This window comes from Melozone crissalis, unplaced genomic scaffold (genome assembly GCF_028551555.1).
Source record: "Melozone crissalis strain CALT ecotype California unplaced genomic scaffold, PUWL_Pcris_2 ptg000023l_1, whole genome shotgun sequence".
Taxonomy (NCBI): Eukaryota; Metazoa; Chordata; class Aves; order Passeriformes; family Passerellidae; genus Melozone; species Melozone crissalis.
The window spans coordinates 23,513,442-23,526,668 of record NW_026535801.1 but is presented as its reverse complement, the minus strand read 5'-3'; the positions used below and the strand labels follow the sequence as shown (position 1 = coordinate 23,526,668).

General features: G+C 37.2%; 1 protein-coding gene across 1 annotated transcript in view; it reads right to left on the bottom strand.

Annotated features, from left to right (window-relative positions):
- The window catches only part of COBLL1 (cordon-bleu WH2 repeat protein like 1), a 67,604-nt gene that overhangs the window by 33,479 nt on the left and 20,898 nt on the right, over positions 1–13,227 (bottom strand). The window lies entirely within an intron of this gene.

Here is a 13,227-nt window from a genome sequence, read left to right as displayed (position 1 = left end):
CAAAGACCCTATTTGTACATTCTCCAAAGAGATTTACTGGATTAGTATAAACAGAAATATTGCACTATGCAGTATGAAGCCAATTGTACTACCAGTGTGCTTAATACAGGATAGATACTGGAGCAAATAGTGACACTTTTCCTCCCCAAATGTTTATTTTGGTTATTAAAATTATTCAAAGAAATCCTACCAGTTCTACAGTATTTAACTTCTATACAGTAATAAAATAACAGTATAACTAATTCTACTCTGTTTTAGTATTTCCTGACATTTCACTCACAATATGCTTTCACATAATCCCCTCACCTATGGTGATCTATTTTAGTTTTCTTTATACCCTTTTCCATGTCAATAACCAGACAGTTTACATTTGAATACAAGGACTGATCACTAAATAAGCTGCACTTATTTCACTAAAAAAAGTTCTAAAACAGCATAAAATTCTCTATATCTCTTAACATATGTATGTTACAGCCAATTCTGAATGCAGAACTCTCATGTCCTAAAACATCTAGTCCAATATCTCCCTTTTTTTAAGTAACTCTCCACAATTAACCAATATATTCAGAAGGAAAAGATACTATTAATTAAGAATTTTACCATTAGAAACAAGACCAAGACATAGTCAAGACACATTACCTCATAACAGATTTTTAATTTCTTGTAAACATTCTTGAATGGAGCCACATTGCCAGTAAGTTTTAATACATTTCAACATAATACACAAAAGCTCAAAAAATATGCTTATCATTTATATGGAGCTGTACCAAAGTTTGTTTACTTTGAACCTAAGGAAAGAAATTAACCCCTACAATTGTCCTACAGAATTAAAACAAAAAGAACCTAGCATACAACTAGAAACACACGCCTTTCTTGAGAAAACAAAGTTTAAAGTCACTCACAATGACGAGCAAACAAGGTCCAGAGCAGCATTGCAAAAAAACAACTGTAACAAGGCTTCACATGACTGATCTGTTGCTGAAAGCGCTTAGAGTTTTGAACTTCAGAACTCTGTGCTGAATAATTAACTATTCACAGCCCCTCAGAGCTAATCTGGAGAACTCACAGCCTCCAAAACCACTGAATGGGGATCCACATTCAAAATGTAAACCTCCTCTCACAATGACTTAAATTAGTTTGGTGTGCTCTCTATGCAATTCATGATGTACAACATGAGCTGAAAATTTGACTTTGGTCTCTACAGCAGCTTGTCTGGGTTGTTTCATGATTACACAAACATTGCAAAATGTATAAGGCAAACTCCTTTGCATTCCTCTCTAGTTTCTTTGGGGTTTTTTTTGCAAGAGTTTTTGCTTTCACGTAACTGCCAAATATAAATTATTAGCAAGTGCAGAGCATCAATACAACTATTAGAAATAAATAAAATCCCACAAACATAAAAACTTACCCCATTACATTAATACCAAAAAGCCCAACGTGATCTAGTACTGCTTGTCCTCCCTTCTTTACTCTTTCTTACATCTTTAACTTCAAATGACTGTTAAAAGCTATTTATCTCTTTGAAGAGGTATCGCAGAAAGTTTTCTTTTCAAATGCTAGGGGACTCTATTTTCTATTAAGCAGACAAACACAATTTTATCACTGGAACTCTCTTATCACCAGAGTACTTAATGACACATAGCAATAAGTGTGGTTTATTCATACAGTGTCCAACTAAAACTGACCAAATACTCTTCTCAAAACATGTGTGCAACAGTTGAAGTTCCATATATTTATAAAGAACACACACACACACACGGGCAGTCTAACAACACCACTGAAGCCTTGCGTGCCGCACTGCAGAGCCATGTACCCCACCCATTTCTAGGAAACCTGAATGTGCTTTATGGTTACTTATGCTTACCTCTCCCACCCCACACAAAGGAAGAAAAATCCCAAGTGTACTTTCTCAGAAGTCAGGCCAAGTTTTTGGCAACCTCTTATTAAACAACAGGATCCCAATGCTTTCCTTTTCTGTTCCCAGACACCATGTTTTTGATTCTTCAGCTCTCACTATTTCTCTCATCTCTCCTTCTCAGCATTTGCAAGTGGTCTCATTGCTTTTTCATTATTTCAGCTTGTTTTTCTACCTTATCAGGGGAGCAGCTACCTGCCAGTCAGGCTGGGCTGCACTCCCAGCCCCAGAACTGGTGCTGGACAGCAAGAACAATTCAGGTGATCGTGACTAAATAAGCAGGTGATGGTGGAAATACACTTGTAGAGGTAGGTTTTACAGACAAACCCTCCTCTCCCTACTCTGCAATTCAAGAAGCCAATGAAAGTGATCTTCTCACCAAGGCATCTTCCACACATCATTTTATCCCAACACCAAAACCAACTCCAAGTCTATACCACCAATTCAAATACTTGACCACTGCAAGTCTTCAAGATCAAACACTACCTGCTAGGAAAAGTTTAGAGACAACTGCAGCATTACTATCTGATCTGCTCCTCGTAGTCCAGCACACGACTGAAGCTGTCAAGGCAAGTCACTCCTATATATTTCAGGCATAAGTATAGATGAAAAATATTCAAAAATAAATTATAGTCATCTTCACTAAATTATTACCACACACACATTTCTATACAAAATTTGGGGTGCCACTAAGTGCTTCAAAAAGGTTATTTTAAGTTAGACGTATGGTAGTACTCTGATATTTTCCCTTAACATTCAGCAGCCCAAATATTTGCTGTGCCAGCCCCAGAGCATCTATATAACATGACTACCAGCCTTGATACTGGGCTTTCATCTCAACATCAATATCACTGTTTGAGATACAATCTCTCCCTTTATTTCTACTACAAAAGCACCAGTTAGATGTTAAGATCAAAGTATGGATCAATGAGAGTCAAACAATGTCCATTCTTAGGTCATTCCTTCAAGCCAGGCTTATGATACATGTAGGATGATATAAAGGAAAAATATTTGCTGTATCTGCTCCAGAGAGAAATATGATCTTTCAGATTCTCAACTCATCCATTTAGTTATTTCTGGAAGAACATGAGGTCATATTGTACAAATATTGAGTCTAGCAGGTGGCTCAATAGGTACCAAAAAAAACCCCCAAGTTCAGAAACAAACTTTAATTTCAATTTCCAAGCAGCAGAACAAACATTAACAGTTTGCAAATCTTTTGTGGTAACAGGTTATTTTACAGGGCATATCTCTATACTAATTCCCAAGATTGAAAGGATACAAATATTGTAAATAATACTGGTATTTTTAAAATAATAGAGAAAAATAATACGGCATAAAATAAGGCACTGGGTATATAGCTCTGCCAGCACAATAATTCATAGTGCAACTGACATGGCAGTAGTAATGCTATGGGTAATGATAATACTAATATTACTAATTAAGTGATCTTTGAAGATTACCTCTACAGGTTTACTCAGTGAGGCTCTAGCAAACATCTAACAAAACCTCTGCAGATGTTCTCTTACTCATACCTTTATTCTGATATAAAGAAAGCAAAAAAAAGTGAAGTGCATTTTCAGTCTCTTTCAATAAATAAAGTGGACTGAGAAAAAGAGGCATCCCTGGAATCAGGATCTGTTTTCAAAGATGTTGTGAAAGAAAAAGTTTCCCTAGTCAAAGGGATGTGTGGATTTACCCCCTAGCTAGCCTCATTGCTCTGAAGATCTTTTTTTTTCAGTCTTATCCTAGAGAGAAATAAATCACAGGACTGGGATGGTAACCATGACAGTAAGGTGAAAGCTTAATAGAATCTCTGAATGTCTGGTTCACACTAAAAGCAAGAAAGCAGCAAATGAATCCTTCAGTTCCCTCCAGACCATTTGGAACAGACACTTGTCCCCTCTGATTATCTGTCCCCATGGCAGTGACAGTCTTGAAAACAGAAGCAACTGTATTTGAGCCATAATTCATTAAATGTTTTCTATCATTACAAGGAAAAAGAGGCAATTCTGAGACAACATAAACACAAATTGTATTATGGGCATATTGTTAATTGTGCCCCTCTTAGCATTAAAGGGTCACTAACTCTGGTATAAATATATAATTTAACTAATTAAACAACAAATTTAAAACTTTTCTAGAAAAAAATATTAACTCATTGCCCTTCAAAGCTGAATCACAACTAATATTACAATGATCTATTCAAGCTCACTTAAAACATATGAAAGACTCAACTCCTGAGAACAGAAAGCTGCTGACAGTGCGGTCTGTACCATCCAACAAAACACAGTTAGCTCCCCTCTAGGCATAAGAATCACTTTGCTCTTAGGAAGAGAGCCAAAAGCTCAGAATCCTAGCAGGCAAGAGAGGATAAAAGAAAAAAAAGAAAAAAAAAAAAAAAAAACAAAAAAAAAACCAAAAAAAAACCTCCTCCTCTAAATTAGTACAAAGATTATTATTATTATTATTATTATTATTATTATTATTATTGAGGGATTATAGAAATGTGTTCTGATACAATAGTTTTGTTACAACACATTCTGTTGTGCCAAAAGAAGTACTTCTTTTATTCCCGGGGGAAAAAAAAAACCAAGCCAAAACTAACAAATAAAATGACGTGGAAAATTAGTTCCAATGACATTACTTTTAAGAGGTTGAGAACTTAGACTCCTGAAGTAAATAGGGCAACACAAAATACAAGTACAAACCTGGCATGTGCATGTGTTACACAGCTCTACAGAAGGCACATACTTATATCTATTTTTGCAACCTTTTCTCATAGTAAAAAATGCAAAAAAGTAACCTAGAGATTTGCTGCCAAAAGAAAGAACAAAAAATCTGAATGGCATTCAAAACCATTAAAACTTTGTATGGCTCAGTTATCCTTTATTATATTTACAGTTATGAAAACAGCCTGACAGAAAAGGAGAGCAGGGAAGAGAAAGCAGTAAATCTGTAACAATAATTGAGTAATATATAACTGGCTGAATAAACAGGAAAAGAAAACAAAGAGCAGCTTGATGTGAAAGGGGGAGCTTAACCTTTGATACACTAATAAATCTGACAAATACTTAAAACTCAAGAAAACGTATGCTACCTCCACTAAAAATAAACCCTCAAATCTTTATCAAGAACTGCTAAAAAGGTTGCTCAAACAGCTGCTTTTCTTCCATGACTAGTAAGAAAGTTCAATTAAGGGCTTTCAAATGAAACAAAACCTGAATCTGTTCTTCTGGTCATTACCCCCAGTCATGAAAGCAGGTAAAATGCCACTGTCTTTTCAAAGCCTGCAGATGAAGCACCTAGCTCTGCTTGGGGCTTTTCCAGCTACTATTCTGAACATCAGTAGAAGCAAGAGTTGTCAATTATCTGAGCTTTGCTGCTGTTGCTTTTTTCTCCTGTTGAAAATAATGTTTTTGAAGTAACACTGGAGGCAGGGACTGGATAGATTTAGAGGCTGGGAAAGGTAAGGGAGAGAAAAGCAGAGCTACTCAGTTTCACAGCAGCCAGGAAAGAGGCTAATACAGACCCTTCCTTTTTCACACACAGACATACATGCCTCAAATACAGATATGTGGGTGTAGATGTGGGTGGGTAACAGATGAAGTGCTGCAGGACAGAAGCTAAGAAGCTGTACACTAACAGGGAAGACAAAATCCAACCCCTCTCCTTTTACCTGCTGTAGAAGGCTGGGTTCAACTACAACAGTAGCACTTCCCAGCTGAAAACTCAGATACAGGAAGAATAATTGAGAAAGCATAGCAAGGCAACTTTAGAAAGCACTGCAATTTATTTTCATTTTTCCTGCAAATGCTTTGAATAGAACAAGCTTTCTCCCTTTTAGAAGGTTCTTTATTCACCAAAAACTTTCTCTTAGCATTTATATCCTTTATCCACCTGGAGTTTGGTAACACTTAAAATCTTTTGTACATTCACGTAACCCAAAATTAGGAGAATTTATTAAACTGAAGAACAGAGATGATGTGAAGTATTGGAAGGGAATGGGACACAGGAAAAGTTTCCTATCCTGAGCAAGATTAAATAGAAATATCTCTGTGTGTATGCACTTATACACAGATGCTATGAGACACATGGTGAATGTATAGAGAGTTCCTACACTGACAACCAGGTCTGTCTGCAAATAAAGCACCCTTGCTCATTACAGGAAAGAAAGAGAAAAAAAGAGTTCAGTTTAAGCTGAGAAATTGTACAAAACCAAGCATTTTCTTCACTAGATTTCAAGAGAACCACCTTGTCATTAGTATCCAGAAAAATTTGATGTAATGAAGAAGTTTCTCCCAATACATGAAGACTATAGCTACAGTTCCCCAAACAGAAACACTGAGCCTCTTGGGCCAACATCGCCTGCAAAACTAAGAAATGCTTTGAGCACCCACCTGCCACCAGATTTTCCTGCTCATCCTTTACAGCTGCCTCCTCAACATTCACTCTCCTGCCTGCATCTTCCTCAGAAAGCAAAGTGGAAAAACCCTTTAACTCCAGGAACAGGGTCACATTTACTACTTCCCCAAATCCCAGTGCTGCTGCTGGAGCCGCAGCCTCATCTCAGGCACTCTGTGAGGGGCAATGGGTGGTACAAAGCAGAGCCACAAGTCCCATCCCAGCTCCCTGCACAGCATAAACCCCACCAGCAGTTTTCACAGCCACCTCTGCAGCCACTGGCAGCAGAAGCTCCCTCCCCCCCTTTGTCCTACTTTAACTTTACCTCCCTCATTGGTTGGCAGCTCAGGGCCCCAAATGAATTCTCCTATTTTGTCTCCAAACTCATCCCCATCTACACACAAGAGCTGTCGTCATCCCCTTTCTCTGCTTATATCTGCACACCCAAAATCCTCTGCATCCACTCCTCACTGGACTCTTGCAACAGGCAAGAGGCAAGGGAGAGAGAAGGTATTTCTTTGAAGAAAGAAGATATTTCTTTGAAGAAACCTGGCTCCCTGCATGATGGTAACACCAAAGCTATTTTGCATAACCACTTCATTAGAAAGCCTCTGCACTCTCTGTAAAAATGTACAGGCTTTCAGCATTAAATATATAGGAGGAAAAAAATCTTATTTATATAATAATGATTATAATCATCATCAGTGTGCTCTGGGGAATGTTAAGAAATTTTCCTAATGAATGCTTTGCTCTAACTACTATAATTCACTTCTGTATTCACCCCTGCATCCTTTCCAACTTTCTCTACCACAGCCAGTTTACAGCCAATATACTTCACTGCTGAGTTTTTAACATGCTAACAGATGACACAGTGCCAGCAGCATACTGACTCCTACAAGAAGCTCAACTGAGCACTGCTTCTTAAATGCTTTCTTTGTTGCTGTAAGCAAAGTCCATCTTGGCATTGTGCAGTTATTTAGGAATTTAGTCTATTTAGGTACTACAAAATATTTTAATGCTTTCCATGACAAATAAAATCATTTTACAACATACAAGGAACACACAGAATACACAGCAAGGACTCTACCATAATAAACACTAAAAAAATCAACTTTTACAAGGTATTACAAGCAACTAACTTTTAGATCAAAATCTCAAAATCTGATGCAAATCAAAGAAATCAGAAAAGCCTTACAGCCTGCATGAAATAACAGCATTTCTCACTTAAAATAATTTCAAAAACCTCATTTGAGTTTCTAAGCACCAAATATCATTTTAAAATAAAATAAACAACAGCTTATATACCCAGAAATTTACCACTAAAATTTCAGCAGTCTGCCCACATGGATAAAAACATCTGTACACACCCTCATCTCTTAGCCAGAGACGGGATTTTAAAAACTTTCTGTATAATTATTAGGTACTTTGTCTGAAAAATTACAACAGACATTAATTCTCCTTCCTTCGTACAGGCCTATATTTAAGTTCTGGCAATTTATGTACTGCCCTACACCTGAATTCTGTGTACTGAAGATATATAACTATTGGTAAATATTTTTTCCTCACAGCAGGTATTAGGACAACACAACACAAATATTACTTTGAGGCCATTCTGCTCAGCCTCTGAACAAGGAGAAGGAAATATAATAGCTAAAATTGATTACACTACTTTTCTGCTTACCTCCAAGATAGCACAGGTGGTTCTTCCCCATTAATATCAGGTGAGTTTCCCTCAATAGCATGTGGAGGTAGAAGGGAGGGTGTGTGAGTGTGTGTGTGCATGGCAAGCTCACTGTGGCTCCCTTCCTGTGGCTGCTGCTGACATCAGTAAGCCTACCTATTTATAATCCCACCACCTGACCAAACAGCCTGCAGAGTACATCTAGAGATTTGTACAGCCTGTAATCCCAACATATCTACTTCAGCCAATTCAAAAGAGAGTATTAAGTAGCTTTGTTATGTCTTCTGTGGCTTTAGACCATAAAAAGAATCCGATCCTGTTTTCCGCACCCCTTTTATTTGCACAAAATAAGTTTAGTGGGAATTTTTAGAATTAGGACTAGTCCTTCCATCCATGCTTTTCAGCCTTCCCCATTTCTCTGCCTGTGAGATATCCAACTAAACACCTCAGGTAAGCATATTCTAGGGATTAATGGAATACTTAGACAACAAATACCCATTTACATCCACGTAATTTCATCATCAGTATTACCTACAAAATTACTGAAATTTAAGATTTTCATAAATCAATTTCACAAGCCAAGTACAATATTTATGCTATCACAAAACCAAAAACAACTCAGAAGTGTTTAAAGTAGGATAATTTACAGAAGCTTGACCTCATTGTCAATTAAAACCAGAAGCTGCTTAAAAGCAGCTTAAAAGCAATTCTTGATTCAGTTACCTCTTCCCAAAGTCAGCCCTAATGCACTCAGCCATGGGAGGGCTGCTTGCAGCTGAGTCTGCCCAGGGACTGGAAAGGAATGCAGTCAACAAACTCTTAGGGCAAGTGCTGTCATCACTGGCAACATCCTGCAGGTTTCTATCATTGGTAAATGTTGCTTCCAGATCTGTATCAGGCCACAGTGTATTTCAAACTAGCTTGAGTAGTGCTTCAGTGAGAGGAAAACATCTGTGTGAGTGCCTGTGTGCTGAGTAAACAACATTACTGACAGTTCCTTACCTGACCTTTCCTACCTGAGAAGTCCTATCACCAGCATCCATCCCACATTAATGCCAGACAAAACAGAAATGTAAGTCAGCTCTGCCTAAACGTGGGTTAGGCTGAAGGAAACAATTAATCAGTTGTGCTCCAAGTCAAATGCACTCTGCAACCAAACTTCAGTAGTTAACAATAACAAATTAAAAATCCTTTGACTTGATTGATAAGTGGAGAGGGCAATAATGCAGACGCAGCCAGGCTTGCAGGAAAGCTTTGGTGCACACAGGGTATCAGTGTGGGCTAAAACACCAACATATTGCCTGTGGCTGCTATGTCCCACACAGGACACAGTATTTGAGACACTCACTTGGAAGCTTTAATTATTACCTGGGTCTAAGGGCTACAGCTAGAAATATACAATCAATACTCACAGTAATAAATCCCCTGATTTTTTTTAGTCCTGCTGTTATCTTGTGGTTATTTTACATGTAGTTTATCTAGTTAGCAATATGCTTCTTATGGCTTTCGTAGATTAAGCAGTAAATTTATCACTGCTGAAAAATCATAGGGCTCTCATTCAGGGAGTGACCAACAGAATTTAATATTACTGACCACAAGCAAGTGCACAACATCTCAGATAACCTGATAATGGGAAACAGAAAGGTTTCCCATTTCTACAAGTATGTACCTGGCCATTTTCCCTTCATCTGACAGAGGTTACTTTTACATTTTCCCCAGTATCACTCAGCATAGATTCCTTCCTTTTTGGGGTTTTGTTTTTGTCTTTTACGTTCCCAGAATACTTGTGGAAGGTAAAATTGCAAGAATATTAAAAGATGAAGAAGGAGGAGAGTATTATGTATTAGGAAAAAGAAGAAAACTACCATATAAAGGAAGGGAATTTAAAAGTTTTGTTAGAATTTGGTTTAGAATTTTAAAGTGCTTCTCATTGTTTTCATAAAACATTTACTTAAATTACAAATCCTGGCATTGCTGTGTAAAAACAATTCCTAAAGAAACATCAACTGAATACTATCAACAATGAAAGGCAATTATGTGAATGCACCATAAACTGCAATTTATTTTATTTCTCATGTGTATATTTAAAAGAAGCAGAAGAATCTATGTATGACAGATTCTATTCTATATAGAATCTGTCATTTTATTTTGCTAAATAGAATGACAGTATAGGGCTAAATACAAAACTCTTCTCAAAGAGGTCCCTGTACAGGCCACATTTGAGTGGCCTGTACAGATCTTTCATGCTTTTTAATTCATAGAATTGTTTCCACGACCAAAAAGTTTAGACTTGTATGTACTAGTGAGGAAAAGAAACCAAAACTTTCCCACTATTCATTCTTATATCTTTAATACTTCCAGATTCATCTGTCTGTGATTACCCAGAGCATTTAGAACCTTTGCAATAGGGACAAAAAAAAAAAACCCAAACCACAACTCCAGAAGCCCAATGCACTGTTAGAACTCAATGCATGTGTATCAATAATGTGTGTATGCAAAAGCTTCCCAGAATTATCTGGTTTTAAAAATCCCCAATAGGGATGTATCTCTGAAGCTGGGAACTTTTTGAACCTATTGTCTCTATTGCTATAAACAGAAGACTGCTTTTAAAACTATCTGATATTTCATCTAACCCTGAAATAGTAATGATTATTTTTTTAAAATAATATCCATGAGAAACTGAAGTCTGAAAGCAGCAAGAATAGCAGGAAGCACAGACTACCAGGGTAAGAATGGCATTGTTCCAGATTAAACTCTTGCTTTATTAAATACTCTGTTTCTTCAGTTGCTTTGTACCTACTGAGCTGACATCTCATCTGTGATGGACCAACACAGTCAAGTCTCCAGGGAAAGGCAAATAGTTTTGTTAAATCAAAAAGAATTGGAAAAGAGAGCATAGACAAGAGGCTTCCAAATGGCTTGGAAACAGACCAAGAACTTCTTTTTCTTATGCAAGTCATACATCAGTGAGGAAAGTTAATTTTAGATTGTATCATCATTCAACAATAAGGGAGACTTAATTATTTTACCATTAGTTAACATTTGGTTTAAGGATTTCATGCATCATCATTAGACAATTCTGCTGCACGTTCTCCTTTCATTTACTTGGAACAGTCAGAACATCACAAATTGGCACCTGGACAAAAGGTAAATGTAAGAACACAATGACATGATCTCAGCTCTCATGTCCCTTAAGTCATATCTGACCTTTGACCATCTCTATTGATTGTCTCTGAACCTTCTGTTTCCTTCATCCCTGTGGATATGGCAGAGACCAGAACCATGCACTGTATTGTCATTAGAGATTTATACACTGGCCAAATCCTGGTTTCCCTTTTGTTCTCTGTTTCTTTGCTAATTTGCATGGCAAACTGATTTGTAGTAAGTCTGTATAAAGTGAATTTAATCTCATTTTATTATCCATTTAGTTTTGAAAAACTTTTCTGCAAGTCTTCAGTCATAGCTCCTCTTATTACAATGATTAGTAACTTTTTACTGTCATCAAAGCGTCACCTTACTATTCAGCTGCTTTCCTAGATTATTAACATACTGAACTAGGAGCTCCAGCACAAATCCCTATGGAACCCCAAGATGGCATGGCCTCACCTTCACAGTAGAACATTTCCCACCTCACTGTTCTTATTGGGGCAAATTATATAACCATGCAAGGTTTACTGTCTTCTGCCAGGTTTGCTTTGTTTCCCAAAAGCTTTGGGGTAGAGACCAGGAGAAGCCTTCTGAAGGACAAGCAGAACTGTACCAGGGGGCTTTTCCTCATACATTTGGTCAGCAAAGCCCTTAGATTGTTTTCCCTTTCCACAGCCTTAAGACATTTACATTGTAGACACACTGCTACATCAAAGAGTTCCTCATTTTATTCTAACTGTGCTTGCTGCATGAGTCGGCAGAGAAACAGATTTTTATTGTTAAATTCAGCTAGCAAATTTAGTTTGTCCCGAATAAGGCAAGAGCCCTCAACAAAGCTGTCCTAGCTGCTGTGCAAATCTAGAATAAAAAAGAGTGTCTGCTCAAAAAACACCTGTGGACTAAAGGACAAGCCTGTATTTTGGGCTGCCTGTTGACAGTATTACTTTGATAAACTGGTGCCTGACCTTTTCACTTCTCTATCTCTATTACAACCTTTTATCCTCACTTTAATGTTATAGATCCAACTCACACAAAAGGTAATATGTAAACACTAGCACATTTTTTGACCTTACTGAGTCATTATGTCATCACAGCTGCAAAGGATCTGCCTCATTATTCCAAAATTGTTTCAGTATTCTCTTCTGTGCCAACTCTCTGTCCCACCCTCCCAAGAGCAAGTTCTGCACCTTTTTCCACGGGACCACCACCTTCTTCTCACTTGCATTACACCTACAAACATCCGACAATCAAGAATCTATAATATTTCTTGGTAAGTGCAAGGTAATATATGACAAATTCCCTCATTGTTAAGGTCAAAGAGAATCAGAAATCAAGGGACCTGGGATAGCTTGTGACAATTAAGCTCCACAGAGGAACACAAGGGTTAAGGTAAAAGTTGCAAAACCTCCAGCATCTGATAAGCAAAATGCTTCAATTCATGCTCACTAGGTCAGAGAATAAGAGCATACTAATAGATGTTATCCAGAAGTTTTGTTCACTTAAAACCAAAAAAGAACGGTAAATTGCAAGACAATCCTCAAGTTCTGAGTTTTGGTGATTCAGACATACTTGAGAGAACTTGACACTAAAATTAAGAGGTCATTAATCACCCAGAAATTATCATTTTGGGAAGTCAGCATTCTCCTCCCCCCAGGTACACATGTTACAGAAATGTCTAAGTAAACCAAATACATCATTTAAGGAGTAAATGACATGTTACTACATTTTGCTAGGTAGTACTGACATTGGATTAATAAAAGAAAAGAAGTAAGAGACAACCAGGGTTATAAAGTGGGGGATATTTTTTTCCAGTATTTTTCATGTCAATTTGATATAGCTAGGTAACAGATGGTATATTATCTTTTTCCTGCCTTAACACAATTTAAAAACAAGTTACAGATGGCTATAATGAAATCCTCATTAACACACTTACATTTTCACAGTTCAGTATAGCAATAATGAAACTTTCAGGTCTGGAATTTCCTGTTGGTTAATTAGTGGTTAGGTTAATAGCCTGAGGAAGTGCACAACCCAAAAAGTTTCTTTATTTTTTTTAATCATATAATTACTATATTCATAT